The sequence below is a fragment of the Triticum aestivum genome, chromosome 7D (assembly GCF_018294505.1).
Source record: "Triticum aestivum cultivar Chinese Spring chromosome 7D, IWGSC CS RefSeq v2.1, whole genome shotgun sequence".
Lineage (NCBI taxonomy): Eukaryota > Viridiplantae > Streptophyta > Magnoliopsida > Poales > Poaceae > Triticum > Triticum aestivum.
This window is the reverse complement of record NC_057814.1, coordinates 87,139,071-87,160,734: the sequence shown is the minus strand read 5'-3', so window position 1 is coordinate 87,160,734 and position 21,664 is coordinate 87,139,071.

Below are 21,664 nucleotides of genomic sequence, written 5' to 3'. Positions count from 1 at the left end.
GTAGTTTACCTCAGACCTTCGGGTCCATAGTTATTAGCTAGATGGCTTCTTCTCTCTTTTTGGATCTCAATACAATGTTCTCCCCCTCTCTTGTGGAGATCTATTCGATGTAATCTTCTTTTGCGGTGTGTTTGTTGAGACCGATGAATTGTGGGTTTATGATCAAGTTTATCTATGAACAATATTTGAATCTTCTGAATTCTTTTATGTATGATTGGTTATCTTTGCAAGTTTCTTCGAATTATCAGTTTGGTTTGGCCTACTAGATTGATCTTTCTTGCAATGGGAGAAGTGCTTAGCTTTGGGTTCAATCTTGCGGTGTCCTTTCCCAGTGATAGTAGGGGCAGCAAGGCACGTATTGTATTGTTGCCATCGAGGATAACAAGATGGGTTTTTTTATCATATTGCATGAATTTATCCCTCTACATCATGTCATCTTGCTTAAAGCGTTACTCTGTTCTTATGAACTTAATACTCTAGATGCATGCTGGATAGCGGTCGATGTGTGGAGTAATAGTAGTAGATGCAGGCAGGAGTCGGTCTACTCGTCTCGGACGTGATGCCTATATACATGATCATACCTAAATATTCTCATAACTATGCTCAGTTCTGTCAATTGCTCAATAGTAATTTGTTCACCCACCATAAATACTTATGCTCTTGAGAGAAGCCACTAGTGAAACCTATGGCCCCCGGGTCTATTTTCCATCATATTAATCTTCCAACACTTAGCTATTTTCATTGCCTTTTATTTTACTTTGCATCTTTATCATAAAAATACCAAAAATATTATCCTATCATATCTATCAGATCTCACTCTCGTAAGTGACCGTGTAGGGATTGACAACCCCTTATCGCGTTGGTTGCAAGGATTTATTTGTTTGTGTAGGTGCGAGGGACTCGTGCGTAGCCTCCTACAGGATTGATACCTTGGTTCTCAAAAACTAAGGGAAATACTTACGCTACTTTGCTACATCACCCTTTCCTCTTCAAGGGAAAACCAACGCAGTGCTCAAGAGGTAGCAGTCTCCAACGTGAAGCCGAAGGTGGTGGACGGTCAGCAAGCGGAGTGCGGGGCGCCATGGTGAGCAAGATGCCCAACGTCACTTGGCCCACATGCACTTTTGTGGAGACCATCAAGGAGTGGCAAAGCAGTGGTTCTACATCACAGAGCCGCGCGGCGCCACTTGGGCGGCGGCTCCCGAGTTTAGGGCCGGAGCCCCAATGCGGCTCACCTCCCGGAAGGAGAAAGGCCCCAACTGGTCAGTGTCAGACGAGCTGATAGCGCTGCAAACGTGAATTCAGAGTATGGTGGATAAAGACGTGAAGCTCGTCGACGTGATCCAGGTGATGCTGGTTCACCGGATTCTCCCCTGCCAAAGCCGAAGCTTCCCTTTATGGGAATTCGATCCGGCGAAGCACCAGACCCTGGAAAGGCTCTTCGGAACTACTCACGAAGGTGCTTGGAAGTTGCTCTTCAAGGGCAACATGAAGCCGCCGGTCATGGATTCGGACCGCGGGCACGATCACTCCCATCCAACCAATGAGGTAAGTTCCCCTTTTCTTAAGGCGTACCTTCTACTTGTTTGTTCAAGGAGGATGCCTAACCTTTGCTGTATATTTTTTTAGGCGTGGACGGAGAGATCAGAGCGAATCCATAGTTCAGCTCCGCTGCCCGAAGAGCTAGTCATCCCGCTCCTGGCGAAGATGCTGGTTTCGGCGCCCTATAGGCCACCGGAAAAGAAGGCCAAGAAGAAGGCCAAGGGGGCCAAAGGTGGCCCCCGTCGCAAGGGTGCTTCGGACGTGACGTCCGAAGATGAAGTGACCCTTTCCTCCGTCGCCGAGGACGAGGAGGAGGAGGAGGAGGAGGAGAGTAACCCTCCCCCTAATGAGGGAACGAAGAAGAGGGCGGCCTCCACGAACCTGGAGGCGGAGACGTCCAAGAAAGGGAAGGGCTCCCTCGCGGATAACTCCGCGTGGGATGTTGACAGCAGTCCAGAGCGACGTCCTCGCACTAAGCCTCGGGCTGCATCGTAAGTGCTAAGACTCGTAAATGCCCATAAATCTAGCCTCTCCTCTTTGTTGTATTGACGTGATTAGTTATGCTATTACAGTACGGCCCACGACAACTCCCAGCGATCCTCGTCACGAGGTTCGTTGGATTCAAAGGCGATGGCTAGCGAGTCACTGCCGACCGCTCACTCCCCCAAGGCCAGGGACGACGCAGAGGTGCTGCCCCGAAGGACTTCCCCGGGCCGGGGAGAGGCGCAGGAGGCGCCAGGAGGCGAAGCCTCCATCGCCCGACACCAGGGGGAGCCGATCCCCATGGGGACTGGTGATGAGGGCCGTATTCAGCTCGACCCTCAGCCGGATTCGATTCCGGAGACCGATATGGCTCCGGAATCCGGCGTGCAACCTCCTTCGAAAGAAGGGGGTGTGCCTATTTTGCCGGTGACCCCTGTCCAACCAGGGGCACCGGATAATCTGCTGGAAGCGCTGCAAGGCGCTTCCATTGTGGATGAGCACCATGTTCTTATGGGCACGGTAATTGAAAGGGTTCAGTCCGCGAAGAGCAGACTGACCGAAGCCTGGAGCAGCCTGCTGACAGGTTTTGAGATAAGCGACGCAAAAAGAGAAAATCCCCATATAGACAGTAGCCCCTGAGACACTGTCCGGTGTTCGGAAAGAAAAAGCCGGACAGAGGATCAATCCTCTATTGCAGGAAACTAACTAAATTTGTCTGAAATGAATACGCAGGCGTCGCTGTTGGCCGCAGCCTCGCATACTGCCGAGGTCTCCGGACTGAAGCGGAGACTGGAGCAGGCCGAGGAGGAGCTCGGCCAGGTGAGGAGGCAGCTCCAAGAAAAACAAGGTATGTGATAACCCATTGTATATTCGAAAAAAGTAAAATGATATGCATTGACCGAAGTGTCATGATATGTATAGAAGCGACGACCGAGGTCGAGGCCCTGAGAAAGGCCCTGGCCGAAGCCGAGGGGAAGGCTGTCAAGGAGCAGGCTGCCCGTAAGAAGCTCAAGGCCCGGGTCAGCGAGGTCCAACAAGAGCTCCAGGACGTGGTGAGGAAGTGCGAGACCTTGGAGCGCGATGCGTCGGCTCAAGAGACCGAACTCGCCAAGGCTCGTCAGAGTGCGGAGATGGCCCGGAGTGAGGCCCAGGGTGCCCTCCGGGAGATCCAGGAGGCCAGGAAGATCGCGGCGGGTAAGGCATTTAGTATGCAAGCAAGTATGTGAAGAAGAAGTATCTTTTACTAACCCGGATTCGGAGTTCTCCAGGGGCTTTTGCTGATCTACCACGTAGTGTGTCCGACGCCGCGGAATTCTTTCGAGCCGAAGAAGGGAGCTCCTCGGAGAAGTTGTTCTGGCCGCAATATCTGACGCCAGAACATCTGGTGCCCTTCAGCAATCAGCTAAAACAGCTGGTCGAGCTGCACAGGGTGGCCGAACTGGCCATGAAGGATTTAATAATCCGGCTGTGGCCAGCCGAAGCTATACCCAGCGGTTACTTCGGCCTCGTGAAGCGGCTGGCGGATGTCTGTCCTCGGCGGGATGCCGTCAAGCGGTTTGTCTACATCAAGGGCGCGGATGGCTTTTGCCCGCGTCAAGGTCTGGTGGGCGAAGATGGACGCCATCAAGATTGTGACCGAGGGGCCGCCCGAGGGCAAGGAGCACCGCACACCCGAGCGGTATTTTGGAGATGTCCTAGAGGGGTCTCGTATTGTAGCGACTCAGTGTTCGCAGGACATTATCTTTGAATGAATGTATTCGAGTTGCTTCTAACTTGTATGATAAAACAAAGTGGTTTTGTAATATAATGTTTGTTATGTTTTTAAATTTTACCTCTTGTGCGGCCGTGTTGTATGAAATCTGAGGGTTGGCGAGTCGTCGGCTTCTGCCCCCATGTAGGTAGTACGGAGGTGTTCGGGATGGAATCTAAACAATCTTGATCCAATTATATGGTCCTTGAAGGAGTTGTTTAGTGCAACGAACCAGGCAATCAGACTATGCGGATTTGACGCCCTCACTTAGCCACAGGAGTTTGACAATAAAAACATGGGCGCAGCCCCTAGTATCCAAACTAGAGTGCTATAAGCGTCTGATCGGGAAGTACCGATCCTTTGCGTAATGCGGAAAAAATCTCCAACGATTTGCAACCTCCGAAGAGCTCACCGGCTCACGCCGCATCATGACAGTCAGTTTTCGGCTTTCTCTACTGCGGTGCTCTTTTGGATAAACCAAGGCACAATCACAGTAGTTCTCCCTTTACTACGTTAGCCGATATAGCGGAACGTAAGGTAGCAAGCATACGAGCCGGGCAACCCAACTATTGACCAAAGACATGATTCGGAGCCAATGCATATAGTGCTAAATTCGGGGTGCCGAACTATACTATACAAAGTGTTCGGACTTTTGTTGTCGTAGTGTGGGGTGCTATGAAGCCCCTAGCAAACATCAAATGTACCAAAGTGTAAGGGTGCTACCTGATAGGGTTACCCACAGGGGAGAAGAAAAAAAAGAAAGAAAACAGAAAGGGTGCAAAGGTGATAAGCTGGGGCCCTAAATCTCCAGCCGCGAACTGTTTTCATATTAATACGTCGAGGCGCATTGATACAAGTAGTGCGATAAGGAACAGGCTATGCCAAAAACCAAGGGAGAGCTACATGTGGGTCCTAAAAAAACAGGTGGAGTGATTGTTAACGAAACCACCTTGAAGATCCCCCATACGTCTGCGTTTCTCGCCGTCTTGGTGTGTTCTTTCCTTCAAGAGGATTGGTGATCAGGCCAACAGATGGGGCCCGCGGGATTGAAACCTGAAAAGGAAGAAGTGAAAGTATGTGTGTATCCGATGTCGGTTGAGCCGTACTGTGGATCACAAACTAGCTATGCCTCCGTCGATGCCCATGGAGTTTTGACTGCGTAGTTATGTACGCGTGGTACGAATGCCACCACTTGACCAGGACTGAGACGGGGGCCGAACTGCTAGTCTAGCTCCAGACGAGCCGTGCTTTCCTGCTGCACGGTAGTTCAGACCCTCTTGACGATGTCCGTGCGCTCGGCAGCCGAATTAAGGTTCTGCTTGAGAAGGCCGCTCTGTACTTCTACCGCTAGGGCAGTTGTGTGCTCTTCTGTTCAGAGGGAGCGTTCTGTATTTCCATTGACCATTATGACGCCATGTGGACCGGGCAACTTGAGCTTGAGATAAGCATAGTGTGGCACCGCGTTGAATCGAGCGAATGCGGTCCGACCGAGCAGGGCGCGATAGCCGCTGCGAAAGGGGACTATGTCGAAGATTAGCTCCTCGCTTTGGAAATTGTCCGGAGATCCAAAGGCAACCTCGAGCGTAATTGAGCCCGTACAGCGGGCCTCTACACCTGGTATGACTCCTTTGAAGGTAGTCTTCATGGGTTTGATTTGTGATGGATTAATGCCCATTTTGCACACTGTGTCCTGATACAGCAGATTGAGGCTGCTGCCCCCGTCCATAAGGACGCGCGTCAGGTGAAATCCGACAATGTTAGGGTCGAGGACTAGCGCGGATGAACCGCCATGACGGATACTAGTTGGATGACCCCGACGATCGAAGGTGATCGGGAATGACGACCATGGGTTGAATTTTGGGGCGTTTGGCTCTATTGTGTAGACGTCTGTTAGTGCGTGCTTGCGCTCCCTTTTGGGGATGTGTGTAGCATATATCATGTTCACTATTTTGACTTGAGGGGGAAACTTCTTCTGTCCCCCTGTGTTCGGTTGCCGGGGCCCCTCGTCGTCGTCCTCACTTTGTGATCCCTTTTCCCTGTTCTCGGCGTTTAATTTGCCGGCCTGTTTAAAAACCCAACAATCTCTGTTGGTATGATTGGCTGGTTTGTCTGGGGTGCCATGTATCTGGCAGGGGCGATCTAGTATGCCGTCCAAGCTGGATGGTCCCTGATTGTTTCTGTTGTACGGTTTCTTCCGCTGGCTGGACTTGGAGCCGCTGAATCCGGCATTGACTGTAGTGTCACCGGTATTATCACCATTGTTTCGACGTTTGTGTCTGTTACGTCGGGGCTTGTCGTTGCTATTTTTGACCTCAGAGGGAACTGCCTCACTGTCTGTGTTTTTACTATGAGCCAGCCAACTATCCTCACCCGCGCAAAAGCGGGTCATGAGTGCCGTAAGGGCTGCCATAGATTTTCGCTTTTCTTGGCCGAGGTGGCGGGCGAGCCATTCGTCGCGGATGCTATGTTTAAAGGCCGCTAGGGCTCTGGCATCCGGACAGTCGACGATCTGGTTCTTTTTGGTTAGGAACCTAGTCCAGAATTTCCTGGTTGACTCTCCAGGCTGTTGAACTATGTGGCTCAGGTAATCAGCGTCTGGTGGTCGGACATCTGTACGTTGGAAGTTGTCGAGGAAGGCTTCTTCCAAGTCCTCCCAGCTGTCGATAGAGTTTTCAGGCAGGCTGTTCAACCAGTGCCGAGCTGGTCCTTTAAGCTTTAGAGGGAGGTATTTGATAGCATGGAGGTCATCTCTACGGGCCATGTGTATGTGGAGGATAAAGTCCTCGATCCATACCGAGGGATCAGTTGTCCCATCATACGATTCAATATTCACGGGTTTGAACCCTTCGGGGAATTCGTGATCCATTACTTCATCAGTGAAGCAGAGAGGGTGTGCGGCGCCTCTATACCTGGCCGCATTGCGACGTAGCTCCGATGGAGTCCGTCTGCGGTTGTCGGCCCGAGCATGACTAGGTTTGTCACGTCCGAATAGGTAGCCGTCATCGCATGTCGAGGAACATCCTCGCGATCCGTAAATCGATCTCGTATATCCTGCTCTGCTATCCAGGGTCTGCCGAAGGTCGTATGTATGACCCCGAACTGTTTTGTCTCTATTTTTACGTTGCGGTGGGGCGGGCTGCTGTTCGGCCTGAGTTGCCGCTCTATCCCTACCGCGTGGTGGCCGGTCCGCCGCACTGTCCCGACCGCGTAGTGGTCGATCGGTCGCATTATGCAAGGGAGGTATTGGCTCCGGCGCCTCTTCATCGAACTGAGGTAGCAACCTTCGCTTCGGGTAACTCTTGGCTGGGCATCTGAGGCTGTATTCCTCGGCTGCCAGAACATCAGTCCACCTGTCGATGAGCAGATCTTGGTCATCTTGAAGCTACTGCTGCTTCTTTTTCAGGCTCCTTGCGGTGGCTATCAGCTGGCGCTTGAAGCGCTCCTGCTCGAGAGGTTCCTCGGCACGATGAAATCTTCGTTGCCGAGGCTTTCCTCATCCTCGGAGAGCGGACGATAACTACCGTCCTCCGAGTCGTTGGGTCTGGCCTGTTCGTCGGGGCTAGCTTTCCCGTTTTCCTGCTCCTCCTGTTCGGATGTTATCTCAACAGGGTCTTCATTGTTTTCGGCATCGTCCGGAGTATTATTTTCTCTGGTGCCAGTATTGCCGTCCTTTGAATGACGTGACTTAGAGCGGCGCCGAGGGCGCCGGCGTTTTTGCTGTGTCTCAGGAGGTTTATTCTCAACTGGGTCTTCTTTGTCATCGTCGTTGGTTGTTTTGGGTGTATCCACCATGTACACATCGTACGAAGAAGTGGCCGTCCAGTGTCCAGTAAATGGCGGATTTTGGTTTTGCTCCTCATTGGCATCGTCGTCCATGCCGTCGATGTCTTCGGAGCCGTAATCGAGCGTGTCGGCTAAATCCTCGACAGTGGCTATGAAGTGGGTGGCGGGTGGGAAGTGACGTTCTCCCTCATCATCAGCCTCCAGTTCAAACCGGACATAATTTGGCTGTGAGTCCCCCGCCAGGGATAGGTTTTTTAATGAGCTTAGCACATCGCCAAAAGGCGAGTGCTGGAAGATGTCTGCGGCGCTGAATTCGAAGATCGATAACAGATCAAGCTCGGCGTCCGCGGATGCACATGGCTCGGAACTTATAACCGGTGACGAGTCTGGAGTTCCGGTGACACATATATCATGTGCGGTTAAGTGTATGTGCGGCTCCAATGCCGTGGTATCCGTGGCCTCCGTGGTGGGGTTGAGACTCCCGTCCTTGGATGCCGCAGTATGCTCCAGATCTAAGGCCAGAGCAGTTACAGGAGCTATCTCCTGGATGCGGTCTGATGACAGATTTAGGTCATGTTCATCGAGGTGACCAGGAGCGGTCATCGCGGTCTTCGAATCCGGCGAAAATCAAATCTCCACAGATGTCCGCGACGTAGTTCAAGCTCCCAAATCTGACCTGATGGCCAGGGGCATAGATATCGATCTGCTCCAGATGGCCAAACGAGTTGGCCCGCAGTGCGAAGCCGCCGAACACGAAGATCTGTCCGGGGAGGAAAGTTTCTCCTTGGACAGCGTCATTGTTGACGATTGAAGGAGCCAACAAAAACCTTTTGGGGACGGCACAGTGGAACTCTCAACGAAAGCACCAATGTCGGTGTCAAAACCGGCGGATCTCGGGTAAGGGGTCCCGAACTGTGCGTCTTAGGTTGATGGTAACAGGAGACAGGGGACACAATGTTTACCCAGGTTTGGGCCCTCTCTATGGAGGTAATACCCTACTTCCTGCTTGATTGATCTTGATGAATATGATTATTACAAAAGTTGATCTACCACGAGATTGTAATGGCTAAACCCTAGAAGTCTAGCCTGTATGACTATGATAATGAATCTCTATCCTCCGGACTAAGTCCTCCGGTTTATATAGACACCGGGAGGATCTAGGGTTACACCAGGTCGGTTACAAAGAAAGGAATCTTCATATTTGATCACCAAGCTTGCCTTCCACGCCAAGGAGAGTCCCATCCGGACACGGGTGCAGTCTTCGGTCTTCGTATCTTCACAGCCCATCAGTCCGGCCCATGGCTAATTGGCCGGACGCCGGACCCCTTAGTCCAGGACTCCCTCAATCGAATCCACCTCCGGCGGGACTCCGGAAAAGGCCCCTAGATGGGATCTCATGGGTACAAAAGGTTGCGGCAGTGGAAAAGTGTTTTCGTGGCTCTCCTGGTAGGTTTTGGAATATTGAGAATATATAGGCGGAAGAAATAGGTCAGTGGAGTCACGAGGGGCCCACAAGGGTGGGGGCGCGCCCTATCCCCCTGGGCGCACCTCTCGACCTTGTGACCGCCTCGTGGCTTTCCTGACGTGCACTCCAAGCCCTCTGGATGTCTTCTGGTCCAAGAAAAATCATCACGAAAGTTTCATTCCATTTGGACTCCGTTTGCTATTCCTTTTATGCGAAACTATAAAACAAGGAAAAAACAGAAACTGGCACTGGGCTAGGTTAATAGGTTAGTCCCAACATCATATAAAATAGCATATTAATGCATATAAAACATCCAAAATAGATAATATAATAGCATGGAACAATCAAAAATTATAGATAGGTTGGAGACGTATCAATATTATTGATCCATATACTCTATAAGTGTTTATAGACTGTTAGTTTTATACATTATTGGTTGATTGACTCGGTATTTAAATCTTAATACATCGCTTGTGTACATATCTAAATGGGAGTACACATTATGCTGCATGTGACACTGGAGTTGGACATAAAGTGGTTTCAAATATTCGAATTCACCTTAAACTGGATTCTAGCTTCTGAATTCGAGTATCGGCATTTGTAAATCATATTCATATATGACAGTGGAATACATCTTTGTCGTGATTTTGAAGATATATAAAAACTCATAGAATGATTTATAAAGATTCGTATAGGAATACAAAATGGATTCGAATTTAGTTGCCAGGGTAAACGTGGATGCTTATTGTCCCAAAATTCGAAAGAAGCGGCAAAATGTCTACTCCCACGTCGGCTGCCCGAAGCCAGGTGTTTGGGAGATGGAAATTACTGTCTACCCCTTACACGGACAATCCATTGGCCCGATTTCCACTGCTCTCAATAAGGGTAGGTTAGTAACTTTAATTAGACGTGACACGACCGCCTCTGAGCCCATTCCGACACGGTGGGTGGCAAAACACATTTTATTCAAGCTCATCCGAAAGACCTCTGTCTCTCCCTCCATTTCTCCATTCATACACGGTGGGTGGCAAAACAAACTCGACACAGCCGAAATCGATGTAGGCAAATATTTTCAATAGGGGCAGGTTTGTAACTTCACTTAGACGTGACACAACCGCCCTACCTGTCAACCCCGTTCATACACCGTGGGTGCCAACTGTGGGCGCCAAAACACCCTCTACTCGCCCGAAATCGCTCTGGGCAAATATTGGCAAGATGCGACATTACCGTCCTATCCCCAACCGACGAGACGTCCACATTTTTAATGGGGGCTAAGTTCGTAACTTTCCCATATTTCAGACAGGCGTGTCCCAAAGCATGGTTCCCCATACCTCTCCCTCCATTTTCCCATTCATACAACGTCCGCGCTAGAACACCCTCCCCACACCAGCCTCCTCCGTCCGCCACCCCATCCATCGCCGCCGTCCTCCACCCCATCCATCGCCACCATCCACCATGCCGGAGCACGTACGAAGACCGCGTAGTCCACTACTAGAGATGGATGTTTCTCATCCACGTCGACGGACCAAGAGCCTTGCATCGCGTCCTCTCGCTTCATTGGCGCCATCGTCCTCTTTGCCGGGGCCGCTCACACGACCTTCTCGTCCACCTCAACGGGACTTATCCCCTGATGCACCCATCTACCATCGCAGATCTGCTTCAATGCCACCGACAGCCATCTCACCCCCGATGCCTACACGGCGCCACAAGAGAGGTGGTACTTCATATCTCCTCAACTTTTTGATCTCAACCAGAAAATAGATTGTAACTTGGTTACTGTACTTTCTTTTCATCTCTTAGAATTTAGTTCTTAGTTCAAAGCAAACAATGGTTGCTAAATAGCATTTCTCCGGGTTGCAGCTTTAAATTTGCCATGGCACGATCATAATAGGGTTTAATTGATCATGCTTAGGGTTTAATTGATCATGTTGGTTCTGTGGTGGTTTCTTTAGTAGAAATTGGAGGGGAAACCCTCTTTTGCTCAAAAAAAAATGCTTAGGGTTTCCCCTTTTTATGATCACTATACGATTAGCATACGTGCCTTGTGTCATAATAGCTCTACTCCACCCATCAAGCTAAACAAGCTTAGCTGTTCAAATAAGAACCTGATATTATTAAAACAGAGCCGTTTAATTGGTCAGATAAATGTTCCTAATTTAGTTTCGAAAATGCATCTACGTCGCTCGGGTGTGTATCTCTACAGGGTGCCCACAGTGGGCCGCGGCCCACCCTAGGATTTTGGGTCGGCCCAGGCCCCGATTACCCTCTGTTCTGCTGCGCTTCCGATCTCTACTTGCCCCCAGCCGCCTGCCTCGCCGGCGACTTGCCGTCCCCAGACGGCATGACTCTAGGAGGAGACGCCAGACTAACAGGAGGTCAGGAGCCGCTCGCCCAACAGCGTCACCGCTGCCCGGGTGCGCCGCCGTGCCTGCCTTCCCAGTCCGTTCAAGGCTCAGGTGAGCAGCAGCCACGAAACCAACCCGATTTATCCTAAGATACGTCCTCAACACTCAGCAGCCACTCCTCATCACCCATTTTCTAATTGATTCATTACTCATTAGGCAGGACTGTCATTAGGGTTTATTGTGTACTGAGTGCTACCTACACTTAATGTTTTAGATGTATTTCAGTAATCTTTAGTACCTGTAAAGTTCACAGGGTTTCAAAATTCCGGCCCTAGGAACAGACACTGGTCATTTTGGATTGTTGGTAGTAGTGACATTGACCCAGATTACTACTTCAGGCCAGGTTTGTTGACAACTTTACTTGTCTTTCTTACTCATTCGACATGATATCCAATTATTCACGTCGATTAGTTGCAAACAATAAGTGCTAGACCAACTTCTTGATTCAGATTTTGGACGGTCTCTTACTGCAGTTACAATTCTGCATACTTGTCCTAGTAAGCTCATAAGTAATGATTGATTCACTACATCTATGCTTGCATTGTCATATTTGTTATCAATATTCTTTTAGGGTGGACCACCCTATTTCAAAATACTGGAACTGCATACATGAGTGAATTGTATTTCTCTGTGTGATCTCTTCCGTGGGCAACGAACACTGCATTGTATAGAAAGAAAGCGTCATTTCCACCTTTTACATAGACTACGAGCTTTTACATGGAATACAATCTGCCTACTTGCTTTGTGTCGCACTACCATCACTCCACCCTTGAAGCTAAACATTATGCCACTCATAATTCCTTAGTTTACTTGTTCAAATACGAATTTGTTATGATTCTAATGTTCCTACTTCAGTTTTGAAATGTGTGTCTGCCTGTTATAGAGACATAAGAGGTTTGTTTTTCTGTGTGTGGTCTGATCAGCACGGTTGGAGGGTGAACTTCGCATATGTAGGGGTTTATAGGGAGACATTCTTCGAGTTGAATCTGCAATGCATTCCATAGATAATCTGACTACTTTTTATGTTTTCATGAATCTCAGATACTGAACAACATCATAATGATTATGAGCTTGCGCGCATGAAATGAATAAAGCAGAACAATGCCATGGGTGTCAAAGTTGGCATTAAGGCACTGAAATCAAGTCTGGATGCAATGCAATGCAAACACTCTCCACCTACAGATTCGTGCTCAGAATATGATCCTAACAGTTGATTCTGAGCTAGAGGGAGACCTAAGTCAATGTAGCTCCCTAGTGAAGGAGTTAGAGGTAGATGCCTATCTTATTCACCCATCAAGGTGCTTGCTCTAACTTTCCAAGGTTATATTGGTCACACAAATCTTGCAACTGATGCTTTGCATTGCTTCTACTTTGTTGCACTGCCATTAGCTTAGTTTACACATCATGTATGTGAATACGCCCTGCCTATCCATTTTCAGTACAAATTCCATCTGTCGTCATACTATATTATCCATTCAAATGTTGTTCTTGTGTATCAGACGTTCAAAAGGAAGAGGGCGATTGCTGATCATGGAGGAGCACGAGCAAAGTATTTGGAAAAGGTAGCGACACCTGATAAATCAAATAGCGCATTAGGTGTAGTTGCAATATCACCTGACCCACAAAACACGGCTCCAACTCTAGCAAACTCTAGCCCTACTATACTGGTCATCTCTGATGCCCCAACTCAGCAGACCCCAACTGCAGCAAACAGTATGATCATGCCAGTTGACATATATAGCACCAACTCTACGATGCAAAACCCCCATTCCATCAAAGAGTACACCAAATCCAGTTGCTAAATCCCTTTTTGAACGAGAGAGAGCCCCAATTGCAACAAATAGGACCCCTGTTCCATTTCTTCCCAGTTTAGAAGACGAAGCATATATTGTTGTTAGGAACTTTGTGCGCATCTTTCCTTCATGGAAAGATTATACCGTAGACACAGGAAAATTTCTAGTCTTCCTCCGCAACTTAGCGTAAGTAATGTACTAATGTTATTCATGGTAATTACTGCATATGTTTCATTCTTTTAAATAGGCGAGGACCAAACTGGATTGTCAAGACGAGCAAGGGTTGGTTGTGCTTTTCAAGCACTCGTTGATGAAGTATCGTTCCTACCTGAGGCAAGCACACTTCGATGGCAAGCCTCTAAATGAAATTTCTGTAAAGTCTCCGGTGCTACATTTATCAGACAGTGACTGGAATAATCTTGTTACACAATGGTCTCGTCTGCAACGTAAGGTACTGTCTATGATATCACATCACAATTTGAACTACATTTATGCATTTGCCTTAACGTCTCACTTGTACGAAAACTGTTTGCAGAAGAACATTCATTCTCAAGGGACCACAAAATCTCAAAACTATACTGCACACTACATTGCTCTTGTGAGTACCTCTTACCCTGTATGACCATACTTACTTTCATAGCTGGTTGATTATGTAGCATCACTTCACATGTTAGCCTCGTTATCGTCCATTTGGTGGACATTATAAGATCTGTATGGACTCTTACATAAATTTAGAATCAACCCAATGCTTTTGAAGAGATTTAGCTATGCAGTCCTCTTGTAAGGACTGAACATCTTCTATCACTGTACTTACATTAACAGCTACTCCCTCAGTCCCATAATATAAGAATGTTTTGTACAGTACACCAGTGTTCAAAACACTCTTATATTATGGGAAGAGGGATTGGTCCATTGTGTAGCATTCTGCATCTTATCTCCCTCGCCCACCATTTACTAGAAAATATCAGATCTATATTTAATCTTACCAAAAAGTTGAATACACAGACAATGCCAGTGCAGAAGTGTAGCCCCTTGCTCTTGTCAGTACATTTTGTCCTGTAACGCTTGTACTTCCAGGGATTGGTAGTTGATTATGTAGCATCAATCTGCATCTTATCTTCATTATCCTCTATCCCTTCCAGTATTATCATATCTATAATTACTCTCTACAAAATGTAGAGTACAGGCAATGCTTATGAAGAAGATTTTGTGCTGAAATTTTTGAGTTATCCTTCCCTTGACATGAAGAAGGGCATTATAAAGCCGATGTTAACTATTAATGTAAGTCAGTCCTTCTAAAGCTTTTATCCTCAAATGATGTTTAATTTGCTCATACTCCCTATCATTAACTGCTGTTTAGTTTGCTGTTTCTATCAAAATGCATGTTCGCAACAACTGTAAGTTCCAAGTTTTACTTGTAAAACCAAATTCCTTATTCATACCATGCACATTACTCAATACTCCCTATATGTATGCTTGTTTTTGTGGATCTATAATCTAGTGTGGTGAAGCAGCCCACGTTTGCACCTTGTCGTCTCCTGTTTTATCTTACTAATGTGGCTGATGATATGAACAACATGCCATGCACATTAACCAAAATAGATACAATGATTGTCTTTTCCCTTCATCTATGCTTGTTATGTTGACATGGTAATCCAGTAGTGTGGTGAAGCTCCCCGCATTACGAACAATGCCAAATTATGCTATTGATATTTTGAACTTACTCTTTATTTTCTAATTTGAAATTGGATGGAATTGACAACACAGTTACCATCTTTGTTTATACAGGTGCAAAACCTGTCATCTCTCTGCTTGTTTTAGGGTGATATGCTTGATGGCATGCACAAGTCTGCTGAAGGCTATCTGACAAACCCAATATATATTGCAGCAAAGAAGGCAAAACATCTTGAAGATAGCGAGACAACCCCTAAGTCTTGTCTTGATGCAGTGTTCAAGTTTCTTGAGACTAGCAGTCAGACAAGCTCACAGAATTTGCTGTCTGAATCAGTTCGACTTCTTCAGTCCCAAGTTCTAGCAGAAAGGCATTCTGCAACTCAACTTCGAATTGAAGTCCTATCTCTAAGAAAGATTGCGGAGAACACCAATGAGAACCTCATTGCTAAACAGCTACACCTGGAAGCTATGACCGACATGCTAGGCCGGTCTCACAACCTTCCTCAGCAGCTTGCGCAGCAGTTCCCATGCAACGCTAACCTTTCTTGAACTGTCTTGGAAGTGGTCTTGGTCCAGTATTATTTTGTTACTCTGCAATGGTGCCCAGTTTTTGTAATCTGCTTCTTCGTTGCGCTTTATGATCACTGGTGGCGAACTTCGATGCCCAGTGGATGTAATATACCATAAATCCTTTATTGTATAGTGTAGGTTTATTCTAAGTTACTATGCCGTAATTTCTTTATTATATAGAGTAGGTTTGTTCTTAATTCCTACTAGTTACTGCCATCATTCACTATCTGAAAAAAATCTGATGTAGTCCACCGGGCAGAAACATTCGCCTCTAACGGGCCTGCTTTTTAGCGGGCCACAATTGGTCCATCCTGCAACTTTCTTGGGCCTGAAAGGCCATTGGGGCCTTCACACTTTGCGCCAGACCCACAACTTATCGGGCCTATATTTGGCCCAAAGTTTAGTTGGGCCTTTAGTGGACCCAGCGCTTAGTCGGGCCCATGTAGCTTTGGGCCATTAACAGCCTGGATATTCTGGTGGCCTGTTACGGCCCAGAAGAAACCATGGGCCTTTAATAGGCCGAAATGCATGTTGGCCTCAATTTTCACTAGTCATCGACGAGCCTTCAGCAGGCTGAAATGTAGACCGGGCCTTTTTTGGCCCAGTTATATGACGGGCCATTACGAGGCCAAAACATATCTCGGGCCTTAGTTGGCCCACTGATATCATGGGGCTTTAAGAGGCTGAAAGCTTAGTACATGCATCAACGGGCCGAATTATACGACGGGCCTTTAACAGGCCCAAAGTCACGTTGGGCTGAACCGTTGCCACGTTTATCACGAGCCGTTAGTACGCCGGATGTCGCGTCGGACCATATATGGCCCATGGGCAGCACAGGCCATTCCCAGGACGAAAGACACACCAGGCTGAAATGGGCCAATTTCTACATCAGGCCTTTAACAGGCCAAAATGTCACCGGGCCGTAACTGGGCCCAAATATTCGATGAACAATTAACGGGCTAGATCTGGCTTTAGGCCGTAAATGTGCCATGTTTAAACATGCTGTTATTGGGCTGGCCCACTAGTACCTGAGTAAGTACTATGGGCCTTTGACTGGGCCGAACTTTTTAACCTATATGGGCCTCTGTTGGGACCTGCCACGTGTCGATGTATCATAGGCATGTCTCCTCCATTGGACGGACGACATCTGGCCCACCGAGGAGCAAACACGTGTTTCCTGCAGCCAATGATGATTTTACACGTGGAAAATCCCCATTGGTCCGGGCTGTTAACGGGTTATCGGATCCAAACCGGAACCCGATAGCTTAACGGCGGCCCATTACAGTGGATGCCATGTGTCGGTTACCCTTGAAGAAAGCACTTCCATGACGCGCCATTTATCGTCATGGAAGTGGACACTTCCGTGATGATAATTTTGGTAATGTCATGGAACACTTCTACGACAGTGATAATACCCAAGTGCAGGGAATCATCGTAGCAATTACCAATGGTGGAAGTGATAAGTATGGAGTGTCGAACCCACAAGGAGCTAAAGGTAAGATCAATATTCTCTCAAGTCCTATCTTCCACTGATACGACTCTACGTACACCGAACGTTTGCTTCCAACTAGAAATGAGAACATGAAGAGGATAACTATGCATGATATCAGAGAGATAAAACATAAAAATAGGTGTTGTTATCATAAAGTTAGAATATATTACTAAATATTATAAATAGTGAGTGTGGAATAATGATGTGTCGGTGTGCGGAATTATCCTAGGCAATCATTAACAAGACCAGTAGTCGTCATTGCAATTTCATATGAGGGAGAGGCATAAGCTAACATACTTTCTCTTCTTGGATCATATGCACTTATGATTGGAACTCTAGCAAGCATCCGCAACTACTAAAGATCATTAAGGTAAAACCCAACCATAGCATTAACATATCAAGTCCCCTTTATCCCATACGCAACAACCCCCTTACTCGGGTTTGTGCTTCTGTCACTCAAGCAACCCACTATAAGTGAATCATGAACGTATTGCAACACCCTACAGCGGGAATCCCTCACGCTTGCGCAACACGGAGGGCACAATAGGACAGCACCAAAATAAAACATACAACTCATACCAATCTAGATCATCAATCAACCCAAAGACAAAGGATATCTACTGAAAACATCATAGGATGGCAACACATCATTGGATCATAATATGTGGCACAAAGCACCATGTTCAAGTAGGGATTACAGCGGGGTGCGGGAGAGTGGACCGCGTAAAATAGATGAGGATGGTGATGATGACGGTGATGTTGATGAAGACGATCACCGCATCGATGATTCCCCTCCCGATGGCACTCCGGCGCCACCGAGAGAGAGGAGGAGAGGTTCTCCCCCTTGTGCTTCCTCCTCCATGGCCTCCCCCTGGATGGGGAGAGGTTCTCCCTCTGGTCCTTGGCCTTCATGGCGATGATGACCCCTTCGGGATCCTCCTCCATGGCCTCCGGTGATGATGGCCCCCTCCGGCAGGGTGCTAGAGAGGGCCTAGATTGATTTCTCGTGGCTACAGAGGCTTGCGGCAGAGGAACTTCCAATCTAGGTTATTTTCTGGAGGTTTGGGTATTTATAGGAGAGGTTGGCGTCAAGAACAAGTCAGGGGCCCCACGGGAAGTCCACGGGGCATAGGGGCGTGCCCTCCACCCTCATGGGGCCCACGGGCCTCCCCTCCGGTAACTCTTCGTTCTAGTATTTTTTATATTTTCCAAAAAAAATTCCGTTGATTTTCATCGCATTCCGAGAACTTTTATTTCTTCACAAAAACAACACCACGGTAGTTCTCCTGAAAACAGCGTTAGTCTGGGTTAGTTCTAATCAAATCATACCAAAATCATATAAAACTATTGTAAACATGGCATGAATACTTCATAAATTATAGATACGTTGGAGACGTATCAGACAACACAGGCATGACTATCTTGATCATGTCATAAAATCATCATGGATGTACATCCATCACAAAAACGCGACCTACTGTGACAAACACGTATCATCACGGAAGTGTATTTTTTTGTAGTGTACGTCCATGGATCATGCTCATGTATTGCGTGGAAGTTGAAAAAGTTTGCGAACATCAAAAGTATGAAACAATTGCTTGGCTTGTCATCGGGGTTGTGCATGATTTGAATTTTTGTGTGATGAAGATGGAGCATAGCCAGACTATATGATTTTGTAGGGATAAGCTTTCTTTGGCCATGTTATTTTGAGAAGACATAATTGCCTTGTTAGTATGCTTGAAGTATTATTGTTTTTATGTCAATGTTAAACTTTTGTTTTGAATCTTATGGATCTGACACAATAAAGAAACATTACATGGATAAATATGTTAGGTAGCATTCCACATAAAAAATTCTATTTTTATCATTTACTTACTCAAGGATGAGCAGGAATTAAGCTTGGGGATGCTTGATACGTCTCCAACGTATCTATAATTTTTTTGTTCCATGCTATTATATTATCTATTTTGAATGTTTTATATGCATTAGTATGCTATTTTACATTATTTTTTGGACTAACCTATTAACCTAGAACCCAGTGCCAGTTTCTGTTTTTTCCTTGTTTTTGAGTTTCGCAGAAAAGGAATACCAAACGGAGTCCAAACGGAATAAAACTTTCACGATGATTTTTCTTGGACCAGAAGACACCCCGGAGACTTGGAGTTCAAGTCAAAATAGCCACGAGGCGGCGACAAGGGAGGAGGGCGCACTCGGGGGTAGGCTGCGCCCCCTACCTTGTGGGCCCCTCGGTGACCCCCCAACCTAGATCTTCCTCCTATATATTCGCATATATTCCCAAACCACCAGAAGTACCCACGAAAACACTTTTCCACCGCCGCAACCTTCTGTTCCCGTGAGATCCCATCTTGGGGCCTTTTACGACATCCTGCCGGAGGGGGATTCGACCACGGAGGGCATCTACATCAACCGTATTGCCCTTCCGATGAAGCATGAGTAGTTTACCACAGACCTATGGGTCCATAGCTAGTAGCTAGATGGCTTCTTCTCTCTCTTTAATTCTCAATACCATGTTCTCCTTGATGGTCTTGGAGATCTATCCGATGTAATCTTGTTTTGTGGTGTGCTTGTCGAGATCCGGTGAATTGTGGATTTATGATCAACTTATCTATGAATATCATTTGAATCTTCTGTGAATTCTTTTATGCATGATTTGTTATCTTTGTAATTCTCTTCGAACTATTGGTTTGGTTTGGCCAACTATATTGGTTTTTCTTGCAATGGGAGAAGTGCTTAGCTTTGGGATCAATCTTGTGGTGTCCTCACCCAGTGACAAAGTAGGGGCAGCGAGGCACGTATTGTATTGTTGCCATCGAGGATAAAAATTGGGTTTACAGCATATAGCTTGAGTTTTGTTGGGATCTACGATAGGGTGCGTCGACTACAAATGAAAATTTCCTACGTGCAGAACAACCAAGAACATGCTACGGGATGGATCACTGTTCGTTACCACTAGACGAGCAGTGACGTGCAGCGAAAGAAGAGTTGGGGCAGCGCGTCCGCGTGGATCGTCTCCTCCTCGTCCGATCTCCCTCGAACAGCCGGTCGTCGATTCCCACGTGCAGGTTCGCTGGAGCGGCGCAAGTGCACCGCCTCTAACGGTATTCTCGCATGCAGGAGGGACATCGTGCGGCAGACTGCTAGGTCCTATCACACAGTCGGCAGTGAGTGGAGGTGGCTATTCGCAACACATGCAAACCCTAGTGACAGCGCCGAAGCGATCAATCGCATTAGTGTGCCGCTCCCCACTTTATAGAGGCATCCGTCGCAGGCTCAACACTTGGGCCTCGCATGGATCCTAAAGCCCAAAGTCTGTTAGGCCTGAATCTGAGTCCGAGTAGATCACTTCTGACTCGTGGAGTTGGACCCGGTGAGGGAGTCTTGGACTAAGGGGTCCTCGGGCGTCCGGCCTGCTATCCATGGGCCGGACTGATGGGCTGTGAAGACCGAAGACCATACTCGTGTCCGGATTGGACTTTCCTTGGCGTGGAAGGTAAGCTAGGCGACCAGCTGTGAAGATTCCTTCTTATGTAACCGACTCCATGTAACCCTAGATGTCTCCGGCGTCTATATAAACCAGAGGGTATAGTCCGGATAGGACACATTCATTACCATATATTCATAGCCTAGGCTTTTAGGGTTTAGCCATTACGATCTCGTGGTAGATCAACTCTTGTAACACTCATATGCATCAAGATCAATCAAGCAGGAAGTAGGGTATTACCTCCATAGAGAGGGCCTGAACCTGGGTAAACATCATGTCCCCCGTCTCCTGTTACCATCGATCCTAGATGCACAGTTCGGGACCCCCTACACGAGATCTGCCGGTTTTGACACCGACATTGGTGCTTTCATTGTGGCTCGCAGATTCTGCGGCGTTGGAGCCGCTCACAGATTCCGCTGCGTACGGCATCTGCATCAACGGAACCCCGGACTCTTCTCCGGTGTCGAGTTCCGAACCCTGCGAGCCCGCGGATACCGAACTCGATCGGTTATCGATCTTCAAGTTCAGCGCCGCAGATGTCTTCCAACACTCGCCCATGGGCGACCTACTAAACTCATTAAAAAACCTATCCCTGGCAGATGGCTCATCGCCGAACTATGTTCGGTTCGAACTTACGGCGGATGATAAAGAAATTTGCTCCCCACCCGCCACCCACTTTATAACCACAGTCGAGGACCCAACCAACACGCCTGACCCTCGCTCCGAAGACATCGCCGGTATGGACGACGATGAGGGGCAGGGCCAGAGCCTTCTACCCGCTAGACACGGGATGGCCACTTCCTGGTATGACGTGTGTATGATAGGCACACCGACGACGCTCTCGACGATGACAAGGAGGATCTAGTCGAGAATAAACCTCCTGGTACACAGTCTGAACACTGGCGCCCACGGCGCCGCTCCATGCCACATCGCCCAAGAGAAAATACTGCTAGCACCAGAAAAGATAACACTCCGGACAATGAAGACCCTCTTGAGGTAGAGTCCGAACAGGAGGAACAGGAAAGCGGGCAAGACAGCCCTGATGAACAGGCCACATATGGAGACTCGGAGGACAGCAATTATCTCCCACCCTCCGAGGAAGAGGAGATCCTCGACAACAAGGATTTTATCGTGCCTAAGGAACCTCTGAGCAGGAGCGTTTCAAACGCCGGCTTATAGCCACTTCAAGGAGCCTAAGGAAGAAG